Source organism: Ixodes scapularis, unplaced genomic scaffold (assembly GCF_016920785.2).
Source record: "Ixodes scapularis isolate PalLabHiFi unplaced genomic scaffold, ASM1692078v2 PGA_scaffold11__112_contigs__length_91849675, whole genome shotgun sequence".
NCBI lineage: Eukaryota > Metazoa > Arthropoda > Arachnida > Ixodida > Ixodidae > Ixodes > Ixodes scapularis.
Window position 1 is genome coordinate 2,957,499 of NW_024609837.1, and position 13,264 is coordinate 2,970,762.

The 13,264-nt window shown below is 45.1% G+C and overlaps 1 pseudogene; it reads right to left on the minus strand.

Moving 5' to 3' along the window:
- Positions 1 to 2,026: 2,026 nt before the first annotated feature.
- On the minus strand, positions 2,027 to 4,783 carry LOC120842345 (annotated as a pseudogene).
- Positions 4,784 to 13,264: the final 8,481 nt, after the last annotated feature.

Below are 13,264 nucleotides of genomic sequence, written 5' to 3' on the forward strand. Positions count from 1 at the left end.
TGAAGTCTAGGCACTCGACTTCTCTCCCGACCGACTCGGGCAACTCAATTTGGTCGCGCGCAATGGCAAATGTCGTTCTCGTTCGTAGAAACCGTCGCCGTAGTCCTTGCGCCCATCGCCATCGTTGTCATCGTGTACGTCCGTAACCCGAAGAAGAAAGTCTTCTATCCACTTTTTTTTTTTTTTTATTTATTTATTTTTCTCGCACGCGCGTTTTCGTCCGGAGCGGTTCTCTTTACGGTGGCGAAGAAGCTCTCAGTGCTTTCGACATGTAGGGATCATTGTATTACCGACGAATCGCATTTCGTATATGGGCTCCCGCCGACTCACCTGGCTTTTGGTCCGCTCGCCTCTGGGAACTTCCTGAGCGCTAATTGCCTAATTTTCTAAAGATGCGAGCGCGGCGCATCCGGCGGAAAGGCTTTCGGCATCTTCTTTTGAGCTGGAGCTCGCAAAACTCGATTTGCCCGATTGCACTCTTGGAGCCCTTTTTTATTTCTGTGCTCCAAGTAGACATAATTCAAAAACGGAAGTACGCCTCTCAGGGTACGGACTTCGGAGATGACTTGTAGGAAAGCAGAACCAATGTACCCACATCAAAGGGAAGAGGATATTTTCCCGAATGCAAATCGCGGACAAGGATGAATAATTGCACGCAGTTATTTCTTTCGGTAGAGTCGCGCTGGGATTTTTGCACAGCTGTTTGAATCTCGGGAACACCTGAGTCAGTGAAACACATATTAGAGATCAAGAACTAATTATAACGAAGGTATGAGAACGGCATGGCATCACGTTTTGATGTCCTGCCTCCAGAACACGCCGAATGCCTTGCGTCGTCTTTTAGCTGCATGCACGTGCAAGCTGGAACCTCACGATTCAGACGGCGTGTTATCGAAGGAACAAAGCTCGCGTTGAAACAACCCCCTACCCTTCTAACCCTCTCAGTGATAATGGCAAACATCCTGTACTGACGTTTTGACAACCGTATAGCAGGTACTATTCTTGATAGCACTGGAGACATTTTATTCCACGCCTACTTTATTGTGTCCAAATGCCCTGACCTGAGCCTTCCGAGATGTACAACTTTCTTCCTGCACTAATTACGGGAAGACGATTTGAGAACCCCGGTCGTCTTTAGAAATTCATTATTTCTATTCGTAAATCTGGAAATACGGCTGAATGGTTGGTTGTCCAAAATTAACGAAACAGAGGGAAACTTGCAAACCAGTCAATTACGTATATTTTCTAATCTAACTCGTTTTCTATCGCCTTAGGTTTGCACAACCCATGTTGTACGTTGTCGCGTCGTTGGGTAGGACGTATATGCTCTAATGTAACCCCCTGTGGATAATAAAAAAAGCCTGTCGGGCACTTCTGGAGAAACTGCCTAATGACAGACTCAAGAAGCATCGTCAAAGTTTCGTAACCTTGCAGACTATAATGATTTACCTTTATAGAGTCTGAAAGTAGACTATCACGGTTTTTTTAACAAACTGCGAAGTGTAACATTAAGACTTCGACACCAAAGACATATATAGTTAGCTGGAAATGGTAAATTTCTTTTTCGAAGCCAAAAGTTTCCGAACATGCTCTTAAAGAAACGATCAACTTCTCTAACCAAATTCGATAACGGTTGTCACAATCATAATCAAACCTGCCTCTATTGTTTGTTTCTTTTTCAAGTTTATATAATTTTTTGCGCTTTCTTTAAGCAGGACCAATCGGGTGTAGGAAAAATGTCCCTGAAATAAATGAATCCGAAAAAAAAAAAACTCAAGAAAAACAGGTTTCAAGTGGCAAGTAGCAAAAAATGGTCCAAAGAGGTATTAAAAAATATAACACGCGAAGCCCATTTCGAAAAAGGAGGCTAACCTCGCCTTTTTTTCTCACAACAGAGTAATCGCAATCTGCTTTGCAAATATGTCATTTATTATTGTTTAACGTAAAGAAAAGAGGGAATACACTTCGACACACTTGAGTGAACATACTCAGTACAGTCACAGTATGTGCACATGCCTTGGAAGCGGATCGTACGGCCGACAGAGCGCAGAAAGTCCTCAATTGTAGGCGTCTCCGCGGCATAACTCTCACAGAAGTTCTTAAGAAACGTTGCATGTCGACGATCTCTGACTTGCTTCTCTTCTTGGGAGGAGCACCGACTCGGTCCAGGGCCATCCTCATGGTGACAGTCGACTCCTGTGAACGAATGGCTTCGATGGCCTTTCCTACAGTTGGATTTCTGTGACCAACGATGATTTCGAACCACCTATTTCACACTTCCGGAACGTTCTCGCTCCTGTGGCCTCCTTCTTCAGTGGCCGAGTAAACGTTCCATATAAGGGCTGTATAGTTCGGAGGCATTCGTCGTAAACTGATTAAACCGTACGCTCGGTTTACACGTATGTGACTTCCGGAAACATAGGTCATGTCGAAATAGTTCATAAGTCTGTCTGCAGCTGCAGACATGAACCCTTTAATCAGATGCATGCCATCCTCGACGTCTTCGGGTGGCAAAACAGCAAGAGCGTGGAGCTTTCCCACACAAGTCAGGAAGCTGTCGTCCTCTCTCCAGAGATTCGCCATTCAAAGATCTTTAATCTTTCGTCGGGTATTCTGACACAAATGAAAAAAGCATGCTTTCACTGTGATGTCATCTCCGAAGACTTCCTTGACCGCGATGTCATCTCCGAAGACTTCATCGCCGCCTTTTCAAAGTCCCACAAGACAATATCGGGAATGTCTGTGAGTCACAGCAGCTCATGTCCTCCGCCTAGTGAAGAAAAAAAGCTCCTCGTATGCCTCTTGAATTTTCTGAGTCATGAAAGCGTATGCAACCGAAACGACGCTCTCACCTAGGGGCACTAAAATAACGTAATGATAATAATAATAATAATAACTTTATTTCCATCAAATGATGGAAAGGAAAACAAGCTGCAGTAGGCAGCTTGACTGGTCCTCGGACCCCTTACACTGGTCAGCAGCAAGCATGCGGAAAACATACAAAAAAGGCAAAGTATACAGTCAAACCGTTGCACATCTACGGTTGACATTTCTATCAAACCAAGGTTTACCCAAGTACAAAACATAAAATGAAAACAAAAATAACGTACAAAAATAGAAGCGCGGGTCCTTGAAAGTTTAACTATCAGAGTCAATATTATCAGTGCAAAGACTATTTAGCGAATGTGTGAGTGTGATATTTAACATTTGAAAACCATAGCTTGTTCGTTGCGTGACCATCCTCTATTTCTCTGCGTTGCGGGTGGAATAATGTGGGGAAATTTTCTTTAACGACGCAAGTCTTTCCAGAAAACACAACCCCCTTTTCTTTTCACTTTTAAAACTTGTGGCGAGTCTGTAATGATATAATTTATAACTGTTAATTTTTTGACAAATCTTAAATAAATTGGCAGAATGAAAGTCATGTGGCACATTACATATTCCTTTGAGTATTTTTTGTCTGCAGAAAAAAACTGTTTTTCTATATTAGACATTGTGAGTGTGCCCCAAACTAGAAGACAATATCTTAAATGGGAATAGATTAGTGATTTAGAGAGCAACAATTTAACGTTCGTTGGTAAAACCGATCAGTAGCGATTCGCGATTCCAACTACCCCAGCAACCTTTCGAACAATGTAGTTTTTATGATTATCCCAGCTCATTGTCTCACTAAAAAACACTCCAAGTGTTTTCAAACAACCAATTTCGATGGGAGAGGAGTCAAAGCGGAGAACCTTCGATATAACCAGAGACTTATTTTTTGGTCGAAAAATAACGGCTTTCGTCTTATTAATATTAATTTTCAGTGAGTTGCTATCCCCCCAGCCTTTTATATTTAATAGAGTAAAGTTCGCCATATCAATTAATTCGTCACAGGTTTCGGCAAAAAAAAAAAGGTAGTGTCATCTGCATAAATTTCGCTTTAGTGAAATTTATGCAGATGACACTACGCCACTGAAGAAGGAGGCCACAGGAGCGAGAACGTTCCGGAAGTGTGAAATAGGTGGTTCGAAATCATCGTTGGTCACAGAAATCCAACTGTAGGAAAGGCCATCGAAGCCATACGTTCACAGGAGTCGACTGTCACCATGAGGAAGGCCCTGGAAATTTACGTTCATTATATCATTAATGTATAAATTAAAAAAAAGATGGTCCCAATATGCTTCCTTGTGGAACGCCTGACGTAATAGATCTTGCAGTACACCGGCAGAAACTCCTTGGGTACGATCTCAGCGATTCCATCCACGAACCTTACGCTGCTTTGCGCTAGAAGCCTTGAGCCAGGGTGTACTCGCAAACACCAGCGGTTGGGCTTCGGCATCAGGCCCGTTTTCTTAGCGAAGGAAGCGTTGCGGTTTACTGCCCGTAAATTTGTCCAGGGTGACTCAATAACAAGGTCCCCGAGACTGGCAGGATTTTCCGGATACGCCAAACTCTGCTATTGGCGAATGCATCGCCTCGTGTTTTACTCACTCTTTATGAGCATTGTTCCTTCATGGTTGAGATTCCTCATGGCAAGTTTTTCTTTCAGAACAAGCGCAATATACTTCGCCTTGATTCTGGTTTTGTCCCCATCAATTGCTAGTTCGTCATGGGTGTGGCTCTGGAGAGCACTTTGGACGTAGTTTTCTGTGCACCGTCGACAATTAGTGCACCTTTACAGCCACCGCCGCCCTTGGCACAGCGCCAGCGGACGCCAGAAGTGAGATCTTCTTTTTGACATACATATATATTCCTCGACGCACAGCTTCCGGCCTACCTTCTTGGTTTTCAAGATCTCCATTTTAGAATTACGCTAATATCAAACATTTATACATATTATCTATTAAAATGATTAAAATATACTAAGACTAGCCGTTGAGAATCGTAATGCGACAAATTCGACAAACTACCACATAAAGCAAAAAAAAACTGCTGTAACTCAGCAATCGTACAGGACTACAAAATGCGTAAACAAGGAATATACCGAAAGAAGTTTACTTTAATCCGTGGAATTATTGAGTAAATTCTCACCTAACAACAGAGGGTCAGCGGCATTCGTTCGAAACACAATGTGAAGGACCGCTCGACAACTGCATAGACCAAGCAAGTACAACCAATACGTACAGCCATCTGCTTTTTTACCCGAAAAATAAAAGAAACATATAGAATAGATTGACTCACAGCAGAAAGTAGGTCACTGCTTTGGGACTCTTTTATTCCTACATTGCATACGGAATCATTTTCTCCGGGGTCATTTTGTTTTCCAGGGACATTATCTCCGGCGACATTATTTCGGGAACCATAACCAATCTGACAAAATAAGTTAAAGCAGCCTTTCTATTCGGATTGTTAAGACAACCATAGCCCCTCGTTGATATTATGTAAGCTATATGAGTATTTAAGCTCTGAACTGCCACAACCAGTTTGTTATAACTTAAAAAAAAAACTTAGGCGGCCCAGGGGCACTACTTCCATTGTCTTCATCGACGTTGACGATGAAAAAAAGAAGAATATATTTTTAAAGCATCAACAAAGACAACATTCGCACGTAGAATCAACAAAACTCCAAAAGTTAACTTCAAGATGCGTCGAATTGAAGAAAAAAAAAACAATGAATAGGAATATTATATATTGTTTTAAATTGTTTCGTGGCCTTAACACAGCGCTCGCTACTTTATCTATTCCTTTTAAAATCGCAGAACAGTTAAAGCTACTTTTCCTCACAAAATATAGCTCGACAAAGGAGAGACTAAAGCGCTTCACTTCGTAAATTTTTGTAGTTCTATAACTTCTGCAACGCTGACAGTTTTACCTAGATACCCGGATCCCAAATATCGATATATTTATTGACTAAGTTTTGCACCAAAAGGGTCGATATAATGATTCACAAAAGACGCAAAGCCGAGAACTTCCTTCTACGTGGCAGTTTATGTCCCTTAAATTCAAACAATGTCTGCAGTCTCGAATCAGATGATCCCACATTTTTCCCCAATGGTCACGCTAAGATAAAAACAAAAAAACCTAAAGTAACTCTTCCCTCATGACTGTCCTTTTAACTAGACTTTAATCTGTCGCATAATATTTTTTTTTTGTGATTCCCTCTGTTGGGTGGAATACGTATGCGTGAACACACGCCAAGTATTTTACGTCAGGGAATACCATTGTATCGTTTAAGACACTTTTTCGCTGATGTCACATATCTTAACTTTCCAGTAAAGAAGACCAACATAATCTGCGCGCCATTTCTGATATGCCAACGCGGGGATCATGCCAAAAATTATACACCACACTTTTTTTTTTAATCTGAGATAGATGTCGTAAATATGATGGGGGAAGACGTGGAAAGAATTCCTAATTTGCATTTAGACCGAGCCCTGAAGCCAACTGCGAAGACTTCCGGTTTATGCCAGCGGCCGCCATCCCCGATGTAATTTAGTATCAGCAACATTTTTTTTTTACTGTTAAACTTTACAATGATATCGAAAATCCAGGAACCATTAACGATTGAAAAAAAATATAGAGCTATAAAAAAGTATCTTGAATGTGTAATAAAAATATTAATAGTGACAGCGGAAACAAAAAGAAAACTATTCGAGTTTGATAACGAAAAAACAAAATAGAGAAATGATAAAGAAACCGGTAGCGAAAAATAAAAAATGGAAAGAAACATATTCCACGCTGGTTATGGACGAGTGGCTGCTCCGGTCTATGGGCACCGCCATGTTTGTTTATTCAAACGCGCTTTTTGCGAGACTATTTTTTTCTTTTTTGCCAGAATTCTTCGCACATATATTACAAGAACGTCAGAAACGCATAGTCACGAAGCTTAAGGAACATCACCGATGCCGTGAGCGCTGTAAGAATCAAAAACATATAATTTTATGTTCAGCCACTCTCTTCACAAGAGCCTGCGTTTGACATTATCCTCTCCCATTATTATCGCTGGGGGCCAAGGTTCAGGACACCGGTGCACACGGGGTGCAAATTCGTCTGCCCCTTCCGAACCCCGTGCGTTTGTCTACCCCTAAATGCGCTCACGTGATCTTGTTTACCCCTTAAACGCCCACACGTGCTTTTATTTACCCCCTAAACGCGCACACGTCCTTTTGTTTACCCCCGACCTCAACCGACAAATGACGACGCGAGTTTGACTAGCCTGTCATCGTCCGTGTGCTTTCTATGTTGTTTGTCGGCGTGACTCTCCTTTTATTTCTATGCACCAGAGACGCCTTTTGGGACACTTGCTCGCCTTATAGTAACAACTAAAGTCACTCCTCCGGGCGCAAAATATGAAATTACCGGCACCTTTTCGTCTTGTCAAACGGTGTCGCACCGTTCCTCCCTTCGCACCACGTGACGTTTGCTGGAGACCCAAAAAGGTCGTAAATTTGGTATGTGCTCCGGTCGCATGAGTGCTCGACTGACTGATATGCATCCGGAAGCAAAGTGCTTCTGCTTGAAGCCATTGTTTCGCTATATGTCAATGTGAAATGGAGAAGAATATGCTCGTAGGTCAAAAAGTAGATGAATATAATCGAAACTAATGCACGGAATGTTAGGTCGCAAACGAGCTGATGATGATTAAACACGATGCACTATAACCCTTACACTAGACGAAAAGACGACGAAGAAGGAGATTAACATTTGGAGTTTTGACACTCCTGCTCTTTCTTTTTTTCATCGCCGTCTTTCTCCCTAGTCTCGGGGTTATAGTGCACCATGTATATAATCATTAAAAAATATGAGATGAAAGCACTGCCTTCGACGATGCTTCGGCGTCTTGCGAGCTTCGCGCGTGCACGCGCAGCCAAAGCACAGTGGAAGACCGCGCCCTGTCATTCCCATCATCCTGCCAGTGATTATAGGCCGCTTTCAAAAGACTACTCTCTTTTGGTGGCTGTGGAATTCTTGTACAATGGCGGTCTAAAGCCACAACGTCACGGCACAGTATATGCGTTTGGTTGGAGTAGAAGAAAAAACGCACCCCAAGAAAAAGGTGATTAGCGCAGTAAGGTTGCACTTTCGACGCTGTCTGATTTGCTTGTTACTCCTAGCGCCGATCGCGCTCCGGCGCTCCCTATTTTATGGTATGACTTGCACATTCCACGATGTCAGTTGTTCCGCCATTGTGCAGGGGTGTCGACCTTCTAATAATCAGCGCGCGAATTTTTAAAGGGGGTTATAGGCAACCTGCAATGCTGTTTGGTTTGGCGCCATCTAGCGACTGAAGCAAGAAATATTGGGTACCCTGGGAGTGGCGACTGCATTGTTCAAACGTGAGCTGTTACTCTAGTGGCGCCGCTTAGCCTAGTGTCTGAAGCAAGAAATACTGGGTATCCCAGGAAGCCGTGATCGCGTAACGTGCCAGTAGAGCGGAAGCTACGGCCCTGGCGGGCCAATCGGAACGTGACTGCGTATCACCGGAGCGCGCCTCAACTCCGAAGAAGTCAACGAGGTAGAGGGGCTTAGAGTGATAAACCGGAAGTTCGGAAGTGGCACCCCCCCGGTTGCCGCCATATTTTACGCAAATGTGACCACTCGTCACGTGACCTCCCAGGAGCCGTGACGTCACAGGTAAGATGGCAGCGCCCAGAGCTGGCGGATGCGGGTTTGTTCGGCGCGCGGTAGCCGTGATGTGCAGCTGCTTTCCGACGACTTCGGGCTTCTTCGTGCTCGCTGACGCAAGTATAATGTGAAAATATGAAGGAATGAGACTTTATACCGTTTTTGCGCAAGATCGCTCTGGATCATCTGGATATTAACGCCTGTGAGACAGCATCAGCTCTGCATCGCCGTACCGGTGCTTGGATTCCGGGATGTGTCCGAGGATCGATAGAACTTCGAGTGCTTTTAACATGAAATTTTCGCATTCTCTTAGCTTTGTTTGAACGTTGAAATATCTGACAATCTACGCGAAATGTATACGTCGCGTTAGGGCCTAAGGGAAGTTGTTTCAGCCCTCCGTCACCGAACAACCTTAGCAACTTTTAGCGAGGAAGCTCCTGCGATTTTAACCTTTTGTACTAATCCACGATTCTACATTCGATCGCTTTTCTTCCTTTTTTTTGTGTGTGTGAGTGCGAAGTGCACCCTTATTTTCAGCTACGAGGTTGGCGTTTTATTGAGTATGGGGAAGAATAAATCGTTGCAGGCACCTGCTTCAAAGCTATTCGACTTGCTATAAGAACAACTGTTTTGTTGCATGCATAGATTAACTGCGCATTTTTTCTGTTTTGTAGGATTTATTGCAGCTATACTCTTTTCCATCAAGAGTGCATTGTATTAGTCGGTCAATTATTTAATTGTTCTAATTACCTGGATAAGATGATTCATATTGGTGTTCATCCCTTGCCTGGAGAGCAGTCTTGTTGAAAAATGTTGACTACCATTCCTTTCGGTCTCTTCAATAGACTCTTTTTAAAAGTGTGGGCTGTCTATACTTCGCATCACCGTAACTTGGAAAAGGCCAACCGCCACAGCCCCCTCGAGCCAATCAGAGAGACGGAGCGAAGGTGTGTGACAAATCTGTGCAGACGAGCACTCTGGTGATATGCTGTCATGTGCCTCTCTCCAATGTGTGTATTGACTCACCGAGACCGTAGCCTTTGCCGTCTGCCAAATTCTGATAAAACAAATTACAGTAGCTACTACCGTAATTACCCCAGGCTTTCATACTTTGGGTATTTGTTCGACAAGAATGTTATGTCCGCCATCCCTGTGAATTCGGCTCAGCACCTATTGGACTCGAATGCTGCATTGGCGTTCGACGTGAACTGGGGCCCATTCGTGTGCTTTGCGCCGAAAAAAATGGTGACGGTTGTGTTGCTTGATAAGGTTCTGCAAAGGGTCTATTGTGTCATACATATAGGAAGTGTCATGCTATATAACAATGCATCAACACATACTATTAAACTATATGCTCAGAGGTGTGTTTGTTTCTCCAATTAACTAGTTACAGCAGTGTGCTTTAATGCTATTATCATGTGTGTAGTTTTAAGTATCCTCTATGCAATGCCTACGAAGGCCCCTGGAAGGAATAAATTAATAAATAACATTTTCACATCACTGGAGTTGGTTTTCGGATGCACCACATGTTCAGAAAAGGTTGAACGAGTGCAGCCCCTTGCAAGAAGTCTGCCAGTCTGGTATGACCCCTTAATTAATATTGAAGGGTCAGAGAAGCGAGTGTCCTCGTAAGGTCCAGAGCGTGCAATGGACACAATTCTTGGTGTGTAGACTCTCAATGCATGAAGGCAAGCGGAAATATGTTTATCTGGTTAGTGTATCAAATATGTTTATTTCCACTTGATTACATAATTATTGATTCTTAGTAAATGGTTCCATAACGAGTTCTTTCTGCGACAGTCTCGTGTCAGGCGTTCAGTCGTAGTACCTGTGGACCTTGCTGTCGGATGACGCTCCTGGCACGTCGGTGTTCAGTTTGGTCGAGTGGCAACTTTGACCGACTGATGCTGTCTTGTAATCATACGTCATGTGCACTGAAGCTGCAGGGCTGGCTTCTAATCCGAAAATTTTCCTGGTAGTTTTCGGCATTAATGTAGCAAGCTCGGGCATGTATTGCTTACGTGGCTGTGCCTTTTGCTGTACCGTTGACTTGAAAGCTGGCAACAATTTTTGTTTGCTATCCAAGTCTTTTGATGCTTGCAGTTCACTTTTGAGAGCAACCAACCATTCCATTCCTTCAAGTCACTGAGGGGCATTCTCCCTCAAAGTTCGAAATTGTGTGCTTTGTGGAGTGGACACAGAAAATTGGTGTCAGCAAATTTTTAGGTATTGTCCTTGGACGACAACCGACACCAAATCCACTGTCACTGCATCGCCGCTCACCTGCTTTGTCGTGCTTACCTCTTGTTGAGGTGATGGACATGAGGAGCTTTGGGGTAATCAGGGATTCAGAATCTTCAATTCAGCACCTTCGGCATCAAAGACAAAGGTCGCCGAAGGTAATCCTTAATCTCCCGTGGTCGCTCCTCGAGACGTAATTCAGGGTCGTTTGGCACGAACCCTCGCCGACCAATTCATTGGTACGGGCTGCTTTGGTAGACATGGTCGGCTTCATGCAGTGGTAGCAAAGTGGTTTTCGGTCGCACATTCGCATCACCTACGTTTTCCGCGGTGTACTTTGTTGAGCACAGTCCTACACACGATGTCGGGAATGCTTCGGCGTTAGAGTGTCTCACTGAATTGGCATTGAATACTAAGGGTCAGCCGGTGGCGGTCGTCGTGCCATTGTGGTGTAAGTTGCCCTTGGTTTGTCAGATGCCGCTTCGCTCGCAGAAGTCTCGGTTGAAATACCTGTCAAACTTGTTCCGAAACAATCTGGGCAATCAAAATAAAAGCCGGGCAACTGATGGCAGGAAGTAGCTTCCTGATCTCCTCCCAGACAACGTCGTGGGTGATGTCGTGGATGCCTGGGAGGCTGGCGTCGAAGTAGTAGCTGGACAACTCGAGTGTCGAGACGGCGGGAAGTTGTTCATAGTGGCAGGCTCGGGCATGCAGTGCACATTCTATGTTGGAAGCCTCAGTGATATGAACACTTCGACTGTTGTTGGGGGGTTGCGGACAAGGCTGCCGAAGGTGTTGTCCCTCACGTGAGGCGCATGGGATTCTTAGGTTCTTGTCTTCTGTAGCATCAAGGTCGGCGTGGGCGTAGGCGTGGGCGCTCGATCAAGCGCAAAACATCCTCCACGAGTGCGGTGGCGCTCTCATTGGGGCAGTGTCCTGGACAGAATCAAGAATGCGGCTCTCTTTCGTTGATGTTGGCTGACGGATGCGCGCTTCAGCTTGATCTTGCAAACTTCCCATGACGTTAAGGAGGATCCATGGTTCTCAGACCAGCGCCGGCAGTTGCTTCCACGAGAAGTATAGGTTCTGCAGGAGCTGGTTTTCTGTCCACCCAATGTGGCGGGCGACACTGTCATATTGTTCAATCCAGTCGTTGACGTCTTCATACAGCTTGCGTGAAAAAGCGTCGGAGTGTGATTTGCGACGGGCATGCAAACAATGGTGGGAGGGCACACGGTTTGCTGCTACAGGTTTGTCATTGTTGGCTGAGTCAGCTTCGGATTTTCTGACAGGACACCGAATTCCGGTGGTTTTTCCTGGTAGCAGCTACTGGCTCGGATTTCAGGTGCTTCGTGGTGTATTTCCGAGGTTACTCCTTGTGGTACTCGGTCGTCTTGCGGTTGTTCTGCCAGGCTCGGGTCAGGACTTTGCCTACGGCTCGACAGGGGTATAAGACGCAGAATAGTCCGCCAGCCGTGTCCCATTATCGGGTAACTCGGCTGAAGAGCCGCCGGGTTCACACAGAGTGAAGGGCTACGGGTAAAGTGCCCAGCATCTCCACCTGCACACACGATTACAGCTGAGCATGACCTGCAGTGTCCCAGAATAGTGAATATTGATAGAAGATAGGACCGGAACAAGGATCCGTGACAGCATAACAAAACTAGCAGAAGAGAATCTATCCTGACCACTGAAGAAGCTGCATTGCGCTTTAGTGGCATTCTGTCCGAATAAATCCTCTCCTTCGGGGTTTGGCGACTGCCGTGGACGAACTGAACTGAAATGGATGTGGGACCACTTTTCTGGTAATGAGCCACTGCAGACTGTTGCCACAAAGCGGCGTGAGCTGGGTACGTAACACGCTCGGTGAAATGTCCGGACAGCTTGCAATTCGCGTAACGAGTGTGGATGAAACGTTTGTGTTGACGAAACGTGCGACAGACCAGCGGGATCAATGCCAACTGCAACACCTGTGCTCCGTGAAAGTGCACGTCTACGCCGGAACAATTTCGGAAGCAGCACAGCATCACCTAAAGCATGGCGCGGGAACTACCAGCTTGAAGGCAGCTCTTCGGTGCGCCGCACACCTGTGCTCCGTGAAAGTGCACTTCTACGCCGGAACAATTTGTAAGCAGCACAGCATCATTCAGCACGGCACGGGAACTACCAGCTTCAAGGCTGCCTTCCGGTGCGCCGCACAACCGAAGTGAGCCCTCGGTCATTTGATCGAAGCTGCGCCACGATTGCACACCGCCAAGCACGACTCACGCAATTTCCGTCGCTAAACTGTGTATCCAAATATATTGCACACGCTTCACTGCAAACCTCGAAGATTCCGATGGTCAACGAGAGCACAGAAACGTCGCCTTAAATTTTATCCTAGCGGTATCCGAATCAATCCGAGGTCCGAGCAACGTAGGTCGGATTGTCTCTTCCGTGCCAATATCCCGGTCGGTCACCAGCGAAATGCACACCG